The sequence below is a fragment of the Vanacampus margaritifer genome, chromosome 10 (assembly GCF_051991255.1).
Source record: "Vanacampus margaritifer isolate UIUO_Vmar chromosome 10, RoL_Vmar_1.0, whole genome shotgun sequence".
Classification (NCBI taxonomy): domain Eukaryota; kingdom Metazoa; phylum Chordata; class Actinopteri; order Syngnathiformes; family Syngnathidae; genus Vanacampus; species Vanacampus margaritifer.
Genome location: NC_135441.1, coordinates 21,317,859 through 21,335,277, shown reverse-complemented (window position 1 = coordinate 21,335,277; position 17,419 = coordinate 21,317,859). Strand labels below are relative to the sequence as shown.

Sequence of the window (17,419 nt, the reverse complement as noted above, 5' to 3'; positions counted from 1 at the left end):
GGAACAAACTCACTGCCTTCAGTTTGGGTGACTGCCACACTACCACCTGAGCTATGCCCCTCCTACTGGTTGCTTACATCCAAGAGACCAAAAACATCTTTTTCTGTCTCTTGGAGTTACGAAGATTCCAGCTGACATGAGCGATATGCTAACATACAGCAGGAGCTGCGTGGCTCGGGGAGTAGATCGGCTGTCTCCCAAGCTGAATGTCGTGAGTTCGTTCCTCTTGAGAGATTTTCATTTTATTTTTCAAATCTTTATTTTACTCACTTTCAAGTGTAAATATTACTCTAAAACCGAGTCTATTTGGTCTTACTCTAAATAGAGTCAAATTTACTGTGTATTAAAAGCTATCTACTGAATTAACTTGTAAAATAAATTGTGTTGTTAGAAAGTTAGTGGAAATTAAAACAGCAGTACTTTTATGCGCACGACAACAATGGGATATTGCTTTAATTCTTTTGCTTTTCAGTTAACACTTTAACGCTAATTGCTGTTTTATTTTGCGGGGAAATAAAACCACAGCCACACACACAAAAACAAACAAACAAACCATCCAAATGTGTAATCATTATTTTACACCACCATTGCAATTTTAATTTCAAGGACCCCAGGGATTGCAAGCACAGCACCAGCACGGGTACTGTATATTTAAATGAACTCCAAGCTATTGCTATTAATGGGCAGATCTGGTCCACATCACAATAGTTTTTACATTTACAGTACATACGGCGTAAGACGAACAAAATGTCTAGAGATAGTTGTGATGCTCCAGTAATGATTGAAGAAGAGTTTAAACCTAGGTTTTGTGACATAACAGCAACTTGTAGAGAAACGGCGCTGGCAACTCTCCCGAATGTTTATCCCAACCTTGCTGTATTTATCCACATGACGCCAACACGTTTAGTGTGTGCAGTTCAAGCACATTTGCAAATGGATCACAGCCAGGTGAGCTGTTATGTTGCTACTACTTTGTGTTTCGCGTGACGGGTCACCTCTCAGCTTGTGGGCTTTTAATGAAGAGAGATCACACAATTAAGGGTGATAATAATAATGGATGATGGCTGAAGGGAGGCTTTGCCCTATGCAAGTGAGTCAGTCCTCAAACCTGCTACATGCTGCTAGTCCATCGTTTACTAGGAGAAGAGCTATTGGTGGCTACGCTAGTGCCTTTCAATTTCAACATTGTATCTGTGCAGCACAAGTAAGGCCCCGCAAAAACGTTAAGGATTATATTTCCCCAAGATGTCAAATTAATTCAGTGCCGCTTCTCAGAAGCTAACGCTGCTAGCTAATGCTAATAAGTCCTTGTGGCGGCCGTGGATCAGTGTGTAGAGACGGTCGTTGAGTAACCAGAAGGTCGGAAATGAAAACAGCAGAGGCCCCAGAATTGCACCCTGTGGAACTCCATACGTTCAGTTATACATGTGAATTCATATTGCACATATTCGTTCTGCCACTTTTTTTCTTTTCTTTGCTCGGTATAGTATTAAGGGATAACAATAATAAAGAAACCACTTGACATATAACGAAACATTTGAGTCGGGTATGTTTCTTGACCTACGCCAAATGCCTGAGACTGACAAACCCAGGCTAAACCATTGGCATAGATGTCGCGATATAGCAGAGGACCAATCAGAGCAAAGCTGTTTTCCATTTTCAAAACCACCCAACTTTATTGCTAGATCACTTTAAAACAGGTGTGTCAAACAGATTTTTAATTCAGGGGCCACTTTTACCTGTCTGTGGTCTAATAATCTATAACAGGTCAAAAATATTTACAAGTAGGCTACATTTTGAAAATATTCCGATTTATTTTTATCTTATTGTAGAGTAATCTGAAATGTCTGAACAAAAATAAATATTTTTGCATCAAATCCTGAGTAACAGCCATATTTCAGAATGTCATTTAAGTGGTTATCAATGTGCCCTCCAGTGGACAAAATTAGCAATAACAGTTGTTTTTTTTTGTGAAAAAGTCAAATTTGTGTTCTGTCCTCACGGTCCAGATTGGACCCCTGATATGCCAGTTATGGCCCCCCGCCTTGTGTTTGACACCCCTGCTTTAAAACATCCCATCACTGAAACAAACACAAAGTGCTGTACATGAAGTGAAAATTAGTCAGTTAACTTCAAACAAGAAATTAACATAAAAACAATAAACAAACTTTGAATACTAAAATAATGGCATGCTGAGTCAAAAGCCAAAGAATAAAAATGTGTTTAGAGACGAGTTAAAAAAAAAATAAAGGACAGACAAGGGCCTTTCCTAGTGTTTAGCCACTGAGCCTTTATTATAAATTAATTATAATGAATAAAAATAAAAATAAATACTACTAGCAGCTACTATGCATAGCTACTAATAATTTAATAACATTTTTCTTTTTGCTGTTATAAACTTTCAAACTACCAAACTTTATTGCACCAAGAGACGCAAACGTTGACAAAGGTGAAGTGTTAAGCAGGTGTGATTGATTATACTCGCTCATTTTCTTACAATGGAGGAAGAACGGTGAGGTCAGCCATGTAGTCAGTAATTAGCCACACACGCACACCACCCGAAGCTACGGAGGTGCTTTTTTTTTTCTTTTTCTTTCTTCCCCGGCACATACATTACACATCTTAATGCAGGGGATTCATTCCACACGCAAATTAGCACAATTAGCGGCCTCATTAATTTGGTTCAAGGGAAGTCATATTTCAGACGCAGTAATGCCTCATTAAGTCAGTCGAGCTAATTGACGGATGGTGTAAAAGAACTATATGGTCTATGGAACGCTTTTTAATGTAAGTAACATTTTTATAGTCCGTCTATCGCGCGGACGTCGTGTTAAAGCTAGCAAGTCTGGTACCTGCACTAGCATGTGGCTCTTGGTGCAGGAGGTAGACGGAGCCCTAAAGATTAAATGACATGTTTGGATTACAACGTCGTCGTTTTGCCCTTGCCGTTGAATTAGACAATTACAACAAAATAGCTGACTTTGCACCTGCTGGGATAAATTCTGAAGTTCCTAAAATTAATTATTAAAGGTACTTTTATTCATTTGATCTAATTATATAACAGGCTAATTTATTTACTGTATATGAAATATTTGTAAAACAAAATTTTAGCTATTTAATTGGAACATATTTTACAAATACGTGTTTTTTGAAACCTTGTCTACAAATTAATACCGGGCCCCTTTGTCCATTACAAAAGTCAAATGTGAGCACAGAAGTTTGTCACCACTGCACTATTGTGAAGTTGCTTAAAACAGTAGTCTTAACATTATGTGTATTTTAAAGAATATCCTGTATATATTTTTGTGTTTTTATATTATCAACTGTCGTTTAGAGGCGCCGCTCAACTTTCTCTAATGTTTTGTATTTTTCCATGACGTATGAAACGAAACTGAAACTTAACTGTAATAAAAGCGACGAGGTGGCCGGGGGAGGAGAGAGAGTCGGAAGGAGCCGAGCGTGAGTTAAGGTCTCGCGCCTCCTCTCCTCTCCCAGCCGCGGTTGCAATAAAACAAAGCAACAGCTTCTGCCTCCTTTTTCCTTGGTGCACGGTCAGTAACTAAGGGGATCTGTAATATCAGACCCAACATTTAATTGGTGCCGAAACCTGGGACCTGCATCTGGACGGACGACCGCCGCCGAACCGAGGACACCGAGAATCTGTCGACAGCGTCTCCCCTTGCGTGACGGGTCTCGTCGCTCCGGCCTCGGCCGTTCGCCCGGACACCGGGTCCTGCGAACCAGACCGGCACAGAGGACTAACAGGTATTATGCTGTTTAATTATCACGATTTACACAGAAGTTTGAAAAAAGGAACACTAAATATACTGAAGAAGTAAGAGAAAAATAGAAAAGTGGGGAGTAAAAGAGAAGCGCTTGGGCGTTGGCCCGTGAAGAAGAGAAAAAAAACCCATGGTATACATGATCCGGGCATCAAAGGGATCACGGTTTTATTAGATGAGATCCAAAATACTTTTATTGACTAGTTTTTAACTTGTTAAAAAAAAGTGTCGTTTTCGGGTGCCCGGGTAGAGGAAATTAAACGTTGCCGTAAATACGTAATAATTTACACCTCCCCACTCATTGGTTACCAAAATATCTGTGTTCAATATAACTAAGATTTATTAGGTCAGAACAGAACTGACTGCGATTAAAAATAATCGCCTAAAACACAAATCATGGTTTTAAATTAGAAAGTGGTGCACCACAGAAAAGACTAAGTGTGTGTGTTTGTGTGTGAGTTTATGTGTGTGTGTGTGGTTGTGTGCGTGTGTTTTTGTGTGGGTGTGTACTTTGTGCGTGTTTATGAGATAAGGAAAAAAGGGAGTAACTGCTGCCCGCTCGGGAGTGGAAACAATGGGCCAGTCATTGAGAAAAGAAATAGAACAACACCAAAATGTTAAGTTTGTTGCAAGCTTTGACGCTAATGCGTGCAAGTATCTGGAATCCTGGGTGACCAAGTATGATTTTAACCCGTCTTTGAGAGATGTCAGGAACAAAGAGGAAGTTAAGAAAAGTTTAGTGGAGAAAAGAGCAAAGAAGATTAAAAAGGGATAGAATGTAGAAAAATTGGAAGCACAACTACGTGCTGTTGAAGTGTGGATAAAACAGTGTAAAATGAGGGCAGAAAGCATTTTGGAAAGTGAGAAAAGAAAAAAGGAAAAGACAGAAAGAAAAATGTATCAGATGAAGATAAGACCAACGGAAGAAACCGGCGCCAGACGAAGAGACAACGGAAATGCACCGGCTGAAGTGCGACAGCAAAATGATCCAGAAGAGGAAGTAAACGTCAACCAACAGCGGGAACCGCCTACCCCGTCTACCTCCTCCCCAAATTCCACCTCCACGAGTTTTGGGGACGGAGCCTCCCCTCCTATTGGAAGCCGTACAAGATCAAACAAACCAACAGCAGACGTCCTGGCTGCAACAACAAAATTATACCCAGACATTCAGCAGGTGGCAGCATATCCCATGGTAGCTGTAGCCAACCCAGCTTATGGAATGCCAAATCCTGGTCAACCTGCTCATCCACAGACCTTGCTGCTCTATCGCCCATGGACCGAAGAAGAAAAAGTAGCCGCATGCGCATCAGTTCCTCCCATTGAAGACAACGTTGAAAAATGGGCGGCTGCAATTAGAGAACTACATGGATCCTATCACCTCAATGGCAATGAATTACTAAGCGTCCTACGTCTGACCGCAGGACATCGAGTTGGAAGATTCCAAGGAGCCTTTGCTCCAGCCAACCAACGAGGCCAAGTCTACCAACCAGGCCAAGAACTAGACAACGCCCTAAATACTCTTTTAGAAAGAGCCATCGCAGTGTTCAAGAAACCACCTGATTTAACTAAAGTCCGCCAATGCCGCCAAGAACCTGAAGAAAGCGCACAAAAATATGTGGACCGCCTCCAAGACGTACTGAAACTACATGGTGGCATCGAAGAAAGCACTGAGGCACAAAGCACATACCAAACATTACTGCGGGCAACATTCCTGGATGGACTAGTGGACGGTACAGTCAATTTTATCAAGAAACATTACCACACCTGGAGAACTGCCCCGGTGAATGATCTCGTAGCTTGGGCCTCACACGCTGAAGACCTAAAAAGACAAAAAGCGCAATCATCAGTCTTCAATGCCATGCACACATTTTTTCAACATGCCTCTCCTCCACCTTCTGGACCAATTTACTACCAAAACCAACCCAATCGGGGTAGAGGACGTGGACGCGGAAGAGGAAGAGGCCGACCAGCCACCAGACAGGATGTGTGCTACAATTGTGGCAAGTACGGCCACTTCGCCCGAGATTGCCGCTCCAAACAAAAAATTGAGACCCCAAGATCTGACCACTGGGATCCAACCGAATGACGCGAGCAGGAAAGGTCAAGTGATGAAAACCCTGATGACACCAGAACGATCGTCGAGGTGCTTGACCTGACAGTCCTGTTTAGCCAGATGTCCTCTATTGACCCAGCAGTAAGAAAACTAGGCTTAGGGCCATTTACTACAACATTGAAATTCATTGTGGATTCAGGAGCACAATCCTCCGTGATCACTGATCTACCAACAGGTGTCAAATTGTCAAAAAGCACAATAATGGTCATAGGAGTGGGAGGTAGACCAGCCATCCATTACTTTACCGAACCACTGACCATTATTGATGAAGACGGAACAGAATACCCAGATCAAACTTTCGTTTACGTGCCTCGTTGTCCTGAAAACCTCATCGGACGAGATTTGATAAAAGCCATGAGCCTTGTATTAATGGTCGAAGGCTCTAGCATGGTCGTGACAAAAAGAGGACAAGAAACACCAATGCAGATGTTAGTACTAGAAGGAAAAGACAAACCACGCCCATTCTACAGTCTGGATCCGATCCAAAAAGGTCCAACATCAGTAACAAACAATCTGCAACAGATGCCAGAACAAATCCTACCAAATTCAAATTGGGTGCCCCAAACCACGTACCCACTTCACTCCACCATCCGCTTCGCCCCGAACAAAGAGGACAGAGACTTCTTTGATCAATGGTCCCGATTGACAACCATGCGGGCCCAAATAAAAGACCTAATTTGGGACGAACAGGCAGGATGGATGGCAGCCACAGTAATCTTTCCAGATTACATATATGCATTAACCACATATGAAGGCGTTGGCATTCCCTTCCACATTTCACTGGCAAAACCAACAGGCTGGAGATGGAAGGACATAGGATCAAAAATAAGAGATGTAACATGGTCCGAACAACGACTTCCGTGGACCCCATGTCAAGATGGAAGATTTAAACGCATCATGTCATCAGGAAACGTGGTCTGGAGGAAAAAACTAAACTGGGTGACAACATTTGTCCCCAGCACCCACCTAAGTACATGACATCCGGAGGAAACCACGATCCTGGCACTAAAAGACGCCATGGATCAAATACCACCTCAGCTGTGGTCAGCGTCAAAAACCGATGTGGGCCTAATGACCACAGCCACAGAAGTAACAATTGAACCAAGAACAAACTATCGCCCACGAATCAATCAATACCCACTCAAACCTGATGCCAAAGAAGGAATCACACCAGTAATCATGAACATGGTAAAAGCTGGAGTGCTCATAGAAGCCCCCAAGGTAACTTGCAACACTCCAATCTTTCCAGTAAAGAAAGCAGACACCACGACCTGGCGAATGGTCCACGACTTAAGAGCCGTAAATCAGGCAGTAAAACAGAGAGCCCCCTGCGTCCCCGACCCCCACACTCTACTCAATGCGCTGAAGCCAGAACAGAAATGGTTCACAGTAATTGATCTAAGCAACGCCTTCTTTTCCATCCCATTGCACGAGTCTGCCCGTCATTGGTTTGGTTTCACCTTTAATCAAAAGAAGTACACCTATACGAGACTACCCCAAGGCTATGCAGAGAGCCCCACCATTTTCTCTCAAGAAATCAACAACTGTCTGAGCCTCCATGAACACAGTGAAACCACTCAAATCTTGATTTACGTAGATGACATTCTCATCGCCAGTCCAACCAAAGAAGAAAATCAAGAAGAAGCAGTGAAACTGTGTCAACACCTGGCAAAGACAGGAAACAAAGCCTCACTGACCAAACTACAGTGGACTCAGACCGAAGTAGTTTTCTTAGGTCACATCATATCGGCAGAAGGAAGAAAACTAACCTCTGATCGGAAACAAGCTATCCTTGATGCCCCCAAACCAAAGACCAAAAGACAGATGATGGCCTTCCTAGGCCTAGTGAACTTTTGCCGTCTATGGGTTCTGGACTTCGCCGAAATAACGCAACCACTGGTGGATTTAATTTACCAAGAAGACATCGCCCTGGCCGATCCCATCACATGGACGAAAATAGCTAATGACAAGTTCAATCAGATAAAACAGACCATCACAAGCACAGGCCCTTTGGGCCTACCCGACTACAAGAAACTGTTTACCCAAACAGTGGACTGCAAAGACGGATTCATGACATCCGTCCTACTCCAACAACATGGTACACAAATGCGACCAGTGGCCTACTACTCAAAGAAACTTGATGCTGTCGCCAGAGCCCTGCCCCAGTGTGTCCAAGCAGTGTGTGCCGCAGCAATGGCTGTCCAAGCATCCGCCGAATTGGTGTTGTTCCATCCCACCACTCTACTAGTAACACACTCAGTAGATGTTCTTTTGACTCAAACAAAGATGTCATTTCTCTCACCAGCAAGACATCTTGGCCTAACAGCTGTACTGTTGTCTCAACCCCATCTTACCATCAAGAGATGCAGCACTCTTAATCCTGCAAGTCTCCTCCCAGTGGAGACAGATGGGACACCACACAGTTGCACAGAAGCCACCGAGGAAATCTGCAAACCAAGAAGAGATTTGTTAGACACACCCTTACAAGAAGGAGAAGCAGTGTTTGTAGATGGTTCCTCAAGCAAAGATGAACTAGGCAACACCAACACAGGCTATGCAGTGGTCACACAACAAAAGACACTGAAGAGCGGACGATTAATAGGAAATCTGTCAGCACAAGCAGCAGAACTCATCGCGCTAACAGAAGCATGTAAATTATTCAAAGACAAAGCAGTAACAATTTGGACCGACAGCCAATATGCCCACTCGACATTGCACATCTTTGCCGCCATGTGGGCTCGACGAGGAATGAAAACATCAACAGGAAAACCTGTTCAACACGCCAAATTACTCACTGACCTTTTGGCCGCTGTACTGCTACCCTCCAAAATAGCAGTATGCAAATGCAAAGCTCACACCTCAGCAAAAGACGCCGTTTCTGTAGGAAATGCAAAAGCAGATTTGGCAGCCAAGCAAGCAGGCCAAGACAAAACAAAGATCGTCATGCTCGCCAACCACAAAGAAACACAACAACACAACAACATTCCAAAACAAGTACTAATTGACATGCAAAACAACGCTCCAGACAAAGAAAAAACACTATGGAAAATGATGAACATTAAACTCACCCCAGAAGGCCTCTACCACAAAGAAGACCGACCAGTCATCCCCCGCAGTCTGTTCCACGCAGTAGCCACATTGAGTCATGGCAAGTCCCATGTCTCAACAGGAGGGATGGTATCTATGGTAGAACAGACAATGACAATACCACAGGGCTTACAAACCTATTTTAAAACTTTTTGTAGGTCATGTATGGTGTGTTGTCGTCACAATGCTCAGGGAAACTTAAGACCACAGAGAGGGAAATGCCCAGTGGGCTCCTACCCATTTGAAGTTTTACACATGGACTTTATTGAACTACACAAAAGTGGTCAGCACAAGTACTGTTTAGTGTTAGTAGACTCACTAACTAAATGGGTTGAACTTGTTCCTTCAAAACATCCAAACGCCCTCACAGTAGCTAAAGCTATTTGTAAACACATAATACCAGAACATGGCATTCCACGAGTCTTGTGGAGTGATAACGGTAGCCATTTTGTAAATACCATCGTTGACAATATGGCCGTTCACTTAGGGATCACCCTAAAAAATCATTGTGCATATCACCCACAGAGCGCAGGCTTAGTTGAACGGACCAACGGTACTATTAAACTAAGACTCAAAAAGACCATGGAAGAAACCAAAAAACCATGGCCTGAGTGTTTATCTCTAGTAAAAACTTACATGAGAATAACGCCAAACCCACAAGGGATCACGCCCTTTGAGGCAGTAACAGGCAGACCCTTTGTGCTCCCCTTATGGGAAAATCAGCCATGGTCAGACAAAACAGGAGAGGCAGATCCACTGACTAAATGGTTATGTGACTTGTTTAAAGAACGGACTGTGTCAAGAGCAAATGATCTGCCCTCTACCTCTCTTCCTCCTGCACAGGAAACGGTGACCCCGGGTGACCTGGTGTTGGTGAAGGTGATAAAAAGGAAAACATGGTCGAGCCCACGCTGGGACGGCCCATTCGTTGTTCTCCTGACCACACCCACCGCTCTCAAAATCGCTGAGAGAGAGACGTGGATCCACCAGAGTCACTGCAAAAAGGTCACTGAACTCAGATAAGGGATTACCCCCTGATTCTTGTCAAAAAGAAGAAGAACAAAGGAGAAGATGACCCTTTTTCAGACATTGTTTGGACTTTGATCATTATAATGTTTATCTTATTATGTGTTATTTGTTCCTGCTGTATTGTCCCAATGTCTAAGAGATTAGTCGCCCGTATGTTCGTGGCCCAGATGTATCAATATAACTTACTACGCGTAGAGGATTATGTTGACACTGTGGAGACTGACACAAAAGTGTGACCCTCATCTTATTGTGTTTTCCTAACTTCAAATCCAGTTCCATTCTCAGACCAAGAGGTTCTCGTCACCGTGCGGTGGGGGAGTTATGGAATTTTTCCCTTTAAGTTAAGGGTTTTCGCCATTTCCTGAGAATGGTTCAAATGTTGTGAATCTATTAATGAAGTAATACTGAGAAAACTTAATTGTTTTAGTATTTACTGATATCCTTTTAAATCCACAACAGGAGGGAATGTGAAGTTGCTTAAAACAGTAGTCTTAACATTATGTGTATTTTAAAGAATATCCTGTATATATTTTTGTGTTTTTATATTATCAACTGTCGTTTAGAGGCGCCGCTCAACTTTCTCTAATGTTTTGTATTTTTCCATGACGTATGAAACGAAACTGAAACTTAACTGTAATAAAAGCGACGAGGTGGCCGGGGGAGGAGAGAGAGTCGGAAGGAGCCGAGCGTGAGTTAAGGTCTCGCGCCTCCTCTCCTCTCCCAGCCGCGGTTGCAATAAAACAAAGCAACAGCTTCTGCCTCCTTTTTCCTTGGTGCACGGTCAGTAACTAAGGGGATCTGTAATATCAGACCCAACAACTATAAGGACAAAGGTTTTCTTCATGCCGGCGACACACCCTTAATTAATCAATATACGGACCGTCACATGATCAAACCCGGAAAACAGGTTAGATCACTAGTATAATAATGGGTTGATGAATGTTGATGATGGATTTTTTTTTGCAAAAGCTAAATACTGTACATCTTATATCATCTAGGCCAAATTTGAATGATAAAAAAAAAAAATCAGGAAGAATGTAACGTAAGGCCTCAGAGTTGTGAAAAACTGAAAAATGTCATTCTTTCCGCTTTTTCTTTGTGATATGCGCACACTCGGAGCCGACAAAGAATTTCTCTAAAGCAGCCATGCCAACCCGAAGCCTAATGTCAAGTTTTACTGAAAAATAATAAAATCCTCCTCTTTGCTCTTCCCTTCCTCCTTGTGACATGCGGGCATTCATGGCCAACAGATGTGGCAAATCCAAGTCCAGAAAGTAAAAACCCTGCCACAGTTTGGCCTTAGCCCCAGGTGCTAGCTAGCTAGCTCCTTAACTAGCTCCCACGGTGCCCATTTAGTTGCTAGGGAGCTAGCGAACTAGCTAGCTAGAATCTGGGGCTAAAGCCAAACTGTGGCAGGGTTTTTACTTTCAGGTGCTAGCTAGCTAGCTCCCAAGCTAGCTCCCATGGTGCTTATTTACCTGCTAGGGAGCTAGCTAGCAAGCATCGGGGGCTAAACCAAGACTGTGGTAGGGTTTTTACTTTCTGGACCTGGATTTGCCAACAACGAGGCACTCTAAAGCGAGCATGCCAACGGCCTATTTGAATTTAAGATGCATTTTCGGGGGTGTCATGGCCATAGTCGTGTGTTTTTATGGCTTGCCACTACTCTCGTGTGTAAAGCTGGTCCCATGTTGAAGATATTTTTAGTTCCCACACGTGAGCCTCAAAACAATACATGCACATGTCATGACAAACAATAGGCTGAGCATCCATTACGCGTTGTTAAGTACTAATCCACCAGTGACAGCTCTCAGCGTGTCTGCATGGTGCTGAAGTGTCTTGAGCTTTTCTTCTTCTTTTGATGGACTGTGTCCTCAGAGCCTACTCGGCGCGCCTCCATCTGCCATATGGCACGCTACCGCAAGAAAGGAGCTAAGTCCAACATGCAGAGGCTGTCACATGTGACGTTAATTACGCATTTTGAATGATGAAGCCACTAATGAGAAGTGAGTAGGTTTAATGCAAAATAGAGGACATTTTTGTAAGAGGGGCTTTTAGGGATGCTAAGCAAATGCAGACGGATTTAGGTGTTATTCAATACAAATTTTTATAATACTGTCAAAAAGCTAATCCAATACAAGGGCGGTGTATGGGGGGGAAAAAAGCAACATTTTGGTAGTGTGCATTCATTTTTAGTCAATTAAGGCAACCGAAATAACTGAGATAATTTGGTTGCAGAAGTATGCACACCCTCTTTAAGTCAGCAGTAGCACACACCAGACGCCATTTGAAATGCCTCTGATTGAACCCAAATACAGTTAAGCTGTTCTAGTAGGCTTTTCCTGCCATTCCCCCCCTACCTTTCCCGCTTCCAGCAAAAGCCTCCAGGTTATGTGCTGACAGTGACTGTTATTTCAAACTGTTCATAATTTCTTTCTCCTTCTTTCAGGCCCCAGTTGTAGCTGAAGAATAACAGCCCCGAAGCATGCTGCTGCCATCGCCGTGCTTCATAGGTATGGAGTTCTTTTAGTGATGAGTAGAGTTGGCTTTGCGGCAAACATAACTTTTGGCCAAAAAGTTCAACCAAGGTAACATTGGACTTTGGAGATAATGAAACCAAGGTTGAACATTTTGCCCATTTAATATTCATTTATGAAATTCTTTTTGATTACTTTTAGGTGGTGCACAGTGGGAGGACCGACTCTCATCGAATCTCATCACAGGCCCTTCTGTGTGCAGTTTGCAAAATCTAGGTGGGTTATCTGCAGGTGATTTGGCTTGTTTTTATTTTATTTTATTTTTGGTCTCTATGTGAGCTCCCTGCCTTAACACCATAGCACGGCAGGCAGTATAGAAAATAAATGGATAATGATTAATATGACTTCACTTGACATTTATTAGTATGTCTGCATGTTTATATACGGTTTATGCCAAGACTGATAAAAAAAAGCACATACTGTATTAAGGTAGGGCTGCTCAATTATGAAGAAAATATTAATCATGATTAATTTGGTAATAATTGTAATCACAATTAGGACAATCATTTGTTTTTTTTCTACAAAACAAGAAAATGTTTAAACATGTAAAAAATATTGAGACAAATACATTTCTTTGAAATACTATAATTATGAAAGTTCCTTTTGGACCAAACAAGATTTATTAAATTTGTCATTTTAAAATGAAAAAAGGTGCAAATATATACATTTAAACAACTCAAAATTAGTATTAATAATCTTTTAATTTTGTTTACAATTGTCGATTTTGTAATTGTGGAGCATAATAATTGAAATTGTAATTGAATTTTGATTAATTGCACAGCCCTATGTTAAGGAGAAATGAGATATGCATTTCCTGTCTTCAGCATAAAAAAAAACAAAACAAGTGCAAAACACTTATTTTATTTTATTAATTTGAAGCTAAAAGCTATCAAGGTGAGTAAACACAAAATCTCTCACTATTTGCTTCAACTGCAACTACCACTAGATGGCAACAGCACAACACCCTTACTCCAGAATTCCCTGCAGGCTCTGACAACAAACATGAGCTGCATTCGCTTAAAAAAAAAAAAAAAAAAAACTCTAATGGAACATATTGATGTTTCAAAAAACACAGCTGCACACTAGATACTGTGAAATTATATAAATACTGTAACTTTATTTACCTCCCAGTTTCCAGACATGCATCCAACATTCATTAGGGAGGGCCGACACCTCAAGGGGGCTCAGCGGCGGTCAGTAATCAGACACCTATTAACTGAAAGGCTGAAGATGTTATCATAACAGGGCTCAGATCACTTCCCTGGGGGATTACATCCCGCAAGATCCATGCCAAGACAACCTGTGATGATCGAATCCCAACCTAAGCCGCCTTCTCTTATCCCTTGGAATGTTTTCAGCGGTCAGTAGGGAGCAGCAGCACTCTGCTCTTTGCCGTGATGAGCAACACTTTGCCCATTGACATCTTTGACCTTGTGAATTAAAGGTGCAATACAAAGTGAGGACTCTTAAGAAGTCATGTCAAACCACGTGAGACGTGTTTTTTTTTCTTCTTCTTTTAAAAAGTGCATAACCTTCATGTCTTAAATACACACATAGTCAGTAGAACGCTTACAAAGGGCTCCTCTTTGACTTTCTTCATTTGTCGTCTATCATGACGTCTTTGTCACATTTGACTGACATTCCACACTGAGCTTATTCAGGGAAAAAAAATCTAATCGTATGATAATGTCGTCTGTCACAATGGCGGTCAGAAGGTTATTTCGACAAGATTATTTCATTTGACACATAGTGACAAGCAAAGCCAACTTTAATTATAATCATCCAATCCCTGAAATTTGCTGCGAAGGATTGTTCATCAAGTTTCCGTATGGATTTTCTATGGTTGATTAATGTAATTGGATTGGAAATCAGCGACGTCTGTCTGAGCTGTTGCATCCACGGGTGCGATATTTTTTTATTTCTGCTTCTCCAAGGCCAAGTGTTTTTCAGAAAGCAGAGAGAAAACAAACCAGACGGCACATATAAATAACCAAAATTATGAAAAGACTATTATTATTTTTTTTAGCACCTGACTATTAAACTACTGCCACGCTAACACTTCACATTGGTGCGTTGGCTCCTTCTTAAAGTAGCTTTGATGAGAAAAAGAAGGTGTGAAGGGAGAGAAAGAATAGTGGAGGTTTGGGGTGAGACTTGTGAATGTAATCATCGAGACCAAACGCATCGTTTTCAACTCTTATAGTGGAACCTCGAAAATCGCACACCTGAAAAGTGGTACAAATTTGCCTCAAAAGTCAAACCACCATCAAGACGTGATCACAAATTGTGAGAGTTTAGCTCAGTGAGCATTGAGGAACTTAACTTCAAAAGTATTTGTTTTTTGTGTGATCTACCAATGATGGCAAAGTGTAGAAGTGTTACCATAACCATGGTAACCGCAGAATAGGAAATTACAATGTTGGAAATGTATTTAGGAAAAAAAATAGATTAAGCTTCTTTCCACAAAAAACAATTCGATTCAGTTTTCAATACGTGGGATGTAAAACGATTCAAGGATGGTTCAATTTGTGGAACGATTTGATATTGAGCCTATGATGCAATTACTTTTTTGAACAAAAACATTTGAATGAATTTTTCAGTACCGTAAATGTGCCATTTTCTTCTAAGGTATATCTCTTTAATAAAAGACGATTTGATCCGTATCTCGATCCAATTAAAAATGGAACGATTCGTTTTTTCTTTTCTTTTTTATAATTTTTTTTTTTTTCAGTTCAAAATTTTTTTTGTTGCACCCCTAATGTTAGTGCGTTGATTTTGAGTTAATTTAAAGTTCCTTTAATGACACTAATTTTTTAACGCACGATTAGAAAGCCTGCACTGGGGGAATTTCAGTCGCAACGCAGCAGACGCGTCCAAGTCAAAATTTAGCAGTTGTAAATTTAATAATAATGCATATATTTGTGGAGACTGGGTTCAAGTTGTATTTTACAATTTAAAGATTTGATAACTCTTAATATGAAAATAAAATGCATTGAGTTGTTACCGTCTTACAAATGCAATTATGCCGTCTAGTGGCAGAAAAAGGAACTCAACACAAATCAATATCACACTCGTTTTTTTACAGTACAGTACATCTTTTTAGTTTTAACTAAATTTTATGAATTATGAAATTACTGTATCAATGACTAGGATGCAGCCATATTTCGATTTAACATTTTTTCCCACTTTTATGTTAACAAGAGTATGAAAACCTATTGTGCATTTTATTGTACATTTAGAACAGATATATGATTTGTGATTAATCGTGAGTTAACTATTGAAATCATGCGATGAATTACTATTAAAAATTTAAACGCTTGACACCCCTAATATATATATTACTTAGCAGATAGATATGAACATAAATAGACCTTTCGTTGAAAGTAAAATGGGTAAGAATTAGTATGAAAATGACCAGAGAAGCGAGAATCCAAAACAACAAACCGTGTTGAGGATATTCAACCACAAAGCTGCATATTTAATGATGCTGCAAACACCCTGTTATGTCTCCATTGATGTGTCTGTCAGGGATGGGATTAGTTTTACTTTGTACTATCATGAAGTGGTTTACCCCTCTTATATTGCATTAAAGCATGTCAAAATGTTACTTCATGATTCACCTGTCGAGTTATTAAATATTTTTGCCTAGGACTAATTAGTGACAATTTCCTTGGGATTTTTATTTTTTATTTTTTTAAATTGGAAGCCAACCAAATTGTGTTGGATTTATGTGTAATCCTCATGTTATGTAATAGTGAGCTGGAAGAATGACTAAAGGATTAGCGCAGGCAGCCATGAGCACACTTCCTCTCCACCCCATCAGCCCTCACCTTAGTCACCCCACACTTAAGTGGAGGTTAACTTGTTGATGTCTCAGGATTTATCCGGGACATATATTCCCAAACTCGTGGTTAAACTGTATGACAATCATTAGCACCTTGTCCTTCATTGTGATCCTCATTTTGCAAAGTGCAAGTGGGAGAGCCGGGGGAGGCAAAGTAGTAATGTGGGCAGCCTCTTGGCCGTAGGAGGGTTGAGCAGAGATGGATGAGATGGGTGAGGCATAGGTCAAGGTTGAGAAAGAAGAGGAGACTGGAGGAAGTGGATAAGAGGTTTGAAGAGTGCGCTATTAACAACATTTAGAAAGAAATGGGAGCAACTAGCAGACACGTAAATCCACAGTATTGCTTTTCCATGTCACGTATTTGCCCTTTCTTGATAGCCATGGTTTATAGGGCTCAATCCCAAATAGATGTTGATTAGGCCAGGGTCAAATTTTTTTGGGGGAATAATCAATATCGAATCGATTTTCCTTTTTGAGCATGATATCGATTCATAAAACCATAAGTCGATTATTTTAACTCATTCAAACCAAAGTATGTTTTTTTTAATACTTTGTCCTGCACGCCCAAAAAACAAATTTATATATATATATTTTTTTTCCTATGCTAGAGCATACAGAAGGCTTTGATGCAGCTTCTGACCTAAAGAGGTCACTTAAAGAAATAGTAGTTACAAAAAACTGCCAGCCAGCAGGTAGCAGCAGAGTATAAGAGATCAACCAAGGCCAAGTTGCAACAAGCTTTTCCCATTGTTTTCAACAGGTTTGTGAATAATGATAAAAAATGGCTGCAAAACATAAACGGATTTAAAAAAAAAAACTCCAGATGAAATAAGAAACTCAAATTTTTATTTTGATAGGTTGCATGTTTTTATAGCTATAGAACAGAATATTCTGTGGGCCTTGCAAAATCTGTCAAAATCTAGTAAAATGGTGAATGAGTTAATATCTCTTCCCCCCCCCATAAATTCTTAAGAAAAAACGATTTAAATGCCAGTGTTTTTGTATCTTACTGTTTCTTGAAATTTAC

The 17,419-nt window shown here is 40.9% G+C and overlaps 2 long non-coding RNA genes across 2 annotated transcripts; both read left to right on the top strand.

Annotated features, from left to right (window-relative positions):
• The first annotated feature begins 2,494 nt into the window (after positions 1-2,494).
• On the top strand, positions 2,495-12,716 carry LOC144059333 (uncharacterized). The gene is made up of 3 exons (XR_013295635.1): positions 2,495-2,787; positions 12,461-12,524; positions 12,690-12,716. It is a non-coding gene; the product is annotated as an uncharacterized LOC144059333 (long non-coding RNA).
• A 2-nt stretch (positions 12,717-12,718) lies between these two features.
• On the top strand, positions 12,719-14,032 carry LOC144059332 (uncharacterized). The gene is made up of 2 exons (XR_013295634.1): positions 12,719-12,764; positions 13,680-14,032. It is a non-coding gene; the product is annotated as an uncharacterized LOC144059332 (long non-coding RNA).
• The last annotated feature ends 3,387 nt before the right edge of the window (positions 14,033-17,419 follow it).